Source organism: Bactrocera tryoni, chromosome 2 (assembly GCF_016617805.1).
Source record: "Bactrocera tryoni isolate S06 chromosome 2, CSIRO_BtryS06_freeze2, whole genome shotgun sequence".
Taxonomy (NCBI): domain Eukaryota; kingdom Metazoa; phylum Arthropoda; class Insecta; order Diptera; family Tephritidae; genus Bactrocera; species Bactrocera tryoni.
The window spans coordinates 74,763,495-74,769,494 of record NC_052500.1 but is presented as its reverse complement, the minus strand read 5'-3'; positions in this window follow the sequence as shown (position 1 = coordinate 74,769,494).

The window sequence follows — 6,000 nt, the reverse complement described above, 5'->3', positions numbered from 1 at the left end:
TTTAATATACCAGATATCTTAAGGAAATTTGCTTTGGTGATTGTTCAAGGCAACACTTCAATCTACAAACATATTGTTCAGATCGGACCAGGACCATTATAGTATATTGTTCTCACATAAACTGACCGATGCAGTTTCCAGATGAAAAATGTAATGCAGTCTGACTCCTTATAAAAGACAAAACGGTAGTTGTTCTTTTTATGAATTTTTCGAATTTTTCGATTTCTATGCCACTTCGAAGGTTTTCCCACAATTTCCATTTTTAATATGATGCGACGCCAATTAGTGTTAAAACCGGCAGATGCTACTTTAGATGCTATTTTCTGAAGAATATTACTTGTATAACCAACATAAACAAACATGCTAAGAGAACAATTAAAAATGTCTGACACAAATTAATCGGTCCCACAAGTTTACTCCCGTCAAACATAATCTTTCCACATTTGACCTCCAATGTGGGAACCCTCACACATTGCGCCCACTATTCCACCCACCTTACACTTGACTGCGATCCCAACTTGCCTTGTCAGCCTTTGAAGTTCACAACTCCAGAGCGTTTGATGTCGTTTGTTTAAAGTACAAACAAATTGTTTGGAGACCTCAACCAACACACAAGCACACAAACACACATGCGATGGAGAAGAGGCTCATGCTCACACACAAATAATAAACATGCGTGCCGGTTGCTTTGTCAAATATGAGCCCCATTTTGTTATATTTTCCGAACGAGTTTGTTAGTTGTGCTTTTCACTGCCACTTGCCATACCGCAAGCCTCATTCACAAGCTTTTTGTCCGCAGGCTGACTTTGTTAACCGCCCTGCGACATGTATGTACATACAACTATGCTATAGTTAACAGAGTGGACCGTTGCATCTCTGTGGACCGACCACCTGTCATGGCGCTACAAACAACAATTCCATTTAGTAACTCTGACTGTGACTGACGCTTGCTGGGAATTTGTGATGAGAAGGAAGTAAGAGTAACGAGTAAAAGGTAAAATTTTAGACGACTTCATATTTCTTTTTTGCGATATGAGGTACATGTATGTATATATGTAGAGATATTTTTTTAACTGGTTACTAATTTTTTAATAAAAACTTTTAAACTTCAATTTCCAAATGATTTATTGTGAAATTTTATCATTTTATCTTTTCCCTTTTTTATTTACGATTTCTCTTTCTGACACAGGATTTCATCTTTAAGTTAAAAATTCTACGACTTTTGTTCAATTAAAGCCTTTGCTTCAAAATAAGCCTCAGTATCGGTGGTCACCTCTTCATTTCACACAAATTTTTTCCCAGTGGGCATTGTTTCGAGATCTAAGAAAAGGAATTAGTCGCTGAAGGCCAGATATAGAGAATACGGTTAATACGGAGGCAATTCGAAATCCATATCAGGAATTTTTGCCAACGCTTGCACTGACTTGTGACAAGTTACATTGACTTAGTGAAAAAGCAGCTATTTCTTCAAATCTGGCCATTCAACTGTCCAACGGCTTCTACATACCGTACATACCACTGTTGATGATGCTTACTTTTTTAAGTTAGTCAATAAAATTATTCCATGCACATCCCAAACTGCAGACGCCATTAACTTCTCAGTCGATTCTTGCACGGATTCATCTATGCAGCCCACTCGGATGACAAGCGTTTTGATCTGGGAGTGGAATTATGGAGCCATGTTTCATACATTGTCACATATCGACACAAAATTAGTTCGCGAATTAGCATACTATATTAGTGAAATATATGTATGTATCCTTACAATGCGAACAACTTTACTTTATTGTCAACCAAAATTATTTTGTGGTCTTTTACACAATAACAAAAGTTGTTTCACTCAAAATGATATAATTCATAAACTAATGATTTGAAAGCTGTGGTATGTGTACATGCGCCTTTTGAAGCTAAAGGCTAACTTAAAACTATAAGGATTTTATTCTAGCGATGGCAGCTTTGTGTCAGGCCGAGAACTGTTTAATTGCCCTATTATATCAAAATAGGTTCAATTGACATTATGAAATTTTATGTTTAAACGCGCTTTTCTCTCTTCATACTCTCTTTTAGTGTGAGTGACATCAATTTCTCCAAAACGGCTAACAATTCCATCACATACAAGCAGGATTGGTATAAGTAAAGACAATATTTGCAGAAAGTGCACAGAAGTAGGCATGAGAGACACGCTGGAACACTTTCTATGTCGATGTTCAGCACTAGATACAACTCGTCTTAGATATCTAGTTCCTTTTCCATTCAAAGGACTAGGAGAAGTATCAAACTTAGATATCAAGTCGCTCTTAAAGGTCGCAAAAAGCGTTGACGTCCTGCATGACGAATACTTCAGCTTAAATTAAACATCCATCTCACATTATTAAACACCAATTGGCCTTATATGACGTGACAGTCGGCCATCCTAACCTAACGTAACTATTGACTTGAGATTTTCAAAGAACCCTTTTAGATATATTTATCAAATAAGGATAGTTAATTGTACTGTTGAGCCTCTCTGAAGTTGAAATTCTTTCACAAAAAATAGAATCCAGAATTTTCCAAAATGAATCGAACGAAACTCTACTACTACACATTTTTCAATTATTTATTAAGAGGTTTCATATAGTCTCATAAAGTTATAACAAAGTTATCAGAAGTTTTTTGTGCCCTAATTGAATAAATTGCATTTTCGTTTTTCCTGACTTTAAAGTTATTACCGCTTAATATAGAAAAAGTTACCTTAGTTTTGATCTTTGGCTAACGAAACAGTGATGAATTTACGCTAAAAAATATAAAATTTATCCGATTGGCTATATCGAAGAGTAATTTGAATAGATTATCGCATAGAGCGAGGTAACAACTCCACGCGATCAATTTTTCAATGGAAACAAAGCTGGGACAGAAAACTTTTTAAGGGCAGAAACACCTTAAGGTTTCTTGAGCTTAAAATTGGACGAAATAAGTATTCTATCAATTAATATTTTGATTAATATGACAAAGCGGCTTTCCTAAAATAAAAAGTAATACTAAAATAATCTTTAACACATTCTCCAATTCAAAATTATTTCCGAAGCAGAAGAAAGTAATGCAAAAGAAGCAATAAACCTACGAAACTTTTATAGAAGCAGAGCATAACCGGAAGAAAGTATCCTTCAAAGAATACAGACTTGAGAGGAATTAGGGAAAAACTAAAAAAATTAATTTAAATATAGAAAACTATTTGTATCCCAAAAAAACAATGTTGAAGACTACTCTGTACAATAATCCATTATAATTAAAAAAGTGTCCTTTATTTATTTCCACGTAAATCATTTTGTATATACACAAAATAAATAGTTATACAAATTACAGCTGAAAGTGTACATACATATGTAGGGGAAAGTAAAAATGCTGCAATATTAATCATATTCAATAGTTATCTCAATAAATGGCATTTTATTACTACAAAATCAAACCCTGCGGGAAAATTCATTGCTTACAAAGAGTATACCAGCTTGCTCAATAAGTTTTGTCATTCGAGAAGAGAAGGCGTTGCTACTGGACCATTTTTTTTCTTTTTTTTTTTGTTGCTTTACTCTTCATATGAACGTGTGTGAAGTTTCATTTCAATCTGTCAATTCTTTGTTTACAAGCCATTTAGTGCCTCCTTGTAACAGTATTTTTTTACAATGGAAAAACTTAAATAAAAGCATAAAGTCCATTTTCATATTTTCCAATTGTTAACTCTTCTCAAACATTTTCATAAAAAGTATATTCTTACCACTTATTAAAGAACAAGACTTTTTGTATGTTTTTATTGGTTAAACAGAGTATATGAAGTTAGCCTCGATGTTTTTCTATTGGGGAAATTCTTTAATTATAGAAAATACATTTCTTTATTATAGCTGACGTTTATGCAAATCATGTCGCAGTCTGCCGCATTGTCTATCATCGCTTGACATCTTTGACGGCAACTTGCAACCAAATTTTCGGATTATTGCTCAGATCACCATATATGTTGGAGTAGCCGAATGAAATTTTTTGTTGACGTTAAATATTATCGTAATATATTGGCTTGCATTAAAGGTATCTGGTGGTAATGATGGTCAATCTAATTGAGTATATAGTAAAGTCTGCTGCTATGTTTCGGATCAATCTCTCCTTGCAGTATCCAATTTTGATTATTTTTGCTGTAAAGCATTTCAACTGACTTCAATAAAACATGTTTATACAATCTCAGAGAAACATCCATAAACCTGTACCATTTGGAGATGCTTAACCCTACTTTTTGGTTAAACTTGGTCAAAACCCACTTTTTTTAATTTCTAAAAAATTTATAAAAATGTGCACCTTTTTTTGGAATTTGTTTAGTTTAGCTAGAAGATAAATTATTAAAAAATATGGATATCTTTGATTTTTTTATCCGATAGAAATTGCGACCTGCATCCTGACCGCCGTCCGACAAATGCACAGGCGAGATGCATCGGGCAATTGCTTCCTAAAGGCAGAATATCAAAGATTTCGTATTCAAAAAATATGTGAATGATATTAAAATATATAACTATAAACTCTAGAAATTTCGTATTAATCACTTATTTCTTTCCCTCCCGAAAAAATTTTCAAAATAATAAATTTGTTGAAGCCGCTAAAGCAGGCTCCCCATTTAATTGAAGACTTTATACCTGAAAAAAGTTGAATAATCGCTCGTATGGGATCCACAAGTATATGCTAGAGTTGTCCGATTTTCTTCGTTTTCACTTTCATTGTACATTTCATTTAATTGTCATGGAAGGCAGGAGCCGCAAAATAAAATATCTGAATAAACGGTTGGGTGGGAGATATGTGATATAGTTATGGGATTCGGGATTTCGACAAATAATAATTAGAATATTAACATGAAAAACAACAAAACAACAAAAACTGACTAAGAATTTGTTTTAAATTTCCAAAAATTTTTCTATAATACTATGATTAAACATACTCATACTCCACTAATACTTAATGTTTTTAAAATCGAGTACCCGCTATTTATTACATAAGTAATAAGAATTTTTACACTGCTTAAAATAGTCCGAAATTTTAAAGAAAAAAGAAGTCGCAAGGCATACAAAGTATATATAACTGATCAGAATGACGATGATATGACGAGCTGAGTCGATTAGCCATGTCCAACTGACAAGCCTTCTGCCAATCCGCAAGCTAGTTCCTCAGTATTTGAGATATCTATCAATTTTTGCAGATGACCAATTCTCGTCTCAGACAGTGCTACAATTTTCAAAAATATCTCAGATCGAACCACTAAGGCATATAGCTGATATATAAACTGACTGATCGAAAGAAAGACAGCAAGACCAGAGTCATGTAATGAAATGTATTTAACCTGTTAATAGCGTCTAAAAAAAGTTGGATCTGAAAATATGTTGCAAGTAGTTTTTTTGAAGTCCTAGTCCTATACTTTTCGCAACCTCAGACATTATTAGAAAAGTATAAGTCCCAAAAACAACATTTCCTACAGGCAATCTAGGCATTTTCACAAAGGAAGCCCGCTGTTAACACACACACATACATGCTGCAACACATGCCTCATGGCTGAATAGCAATATGGACTTCGCTTGTAAAATATCCCATTACACATCGTCGCATCCGGAAAGTTGAAGTTACGCCGCGTATGGATGTGCTATATATGCGAATGTGTTGATGTATTGAAGTGAGAAGGCCTAAAGCCGGGCTTATAACAGTCACGTAGAAAAGGTGCTGCGAAACGCACAAATACGCGCATATATACTTACGTCCATAGAAGCATGGTGCATGCAACAGCGTACAGTTAAACTCACTTACTTTGCATGCATAACGGTAAAGCCGACATAGTCATACCTCCAATATGCACGTAAGTCGCAGGCACGACCGCTTACGCGTACCACACGCAGCTGCATATGTGTGTGTATGTAAGCATGTGTTTGTGTGTTTGTGCGGCCTGTGAGTGCCGCATGCGTGTTTTTCACTCTGCTTGTTAGCTGACTTGCGGCGACC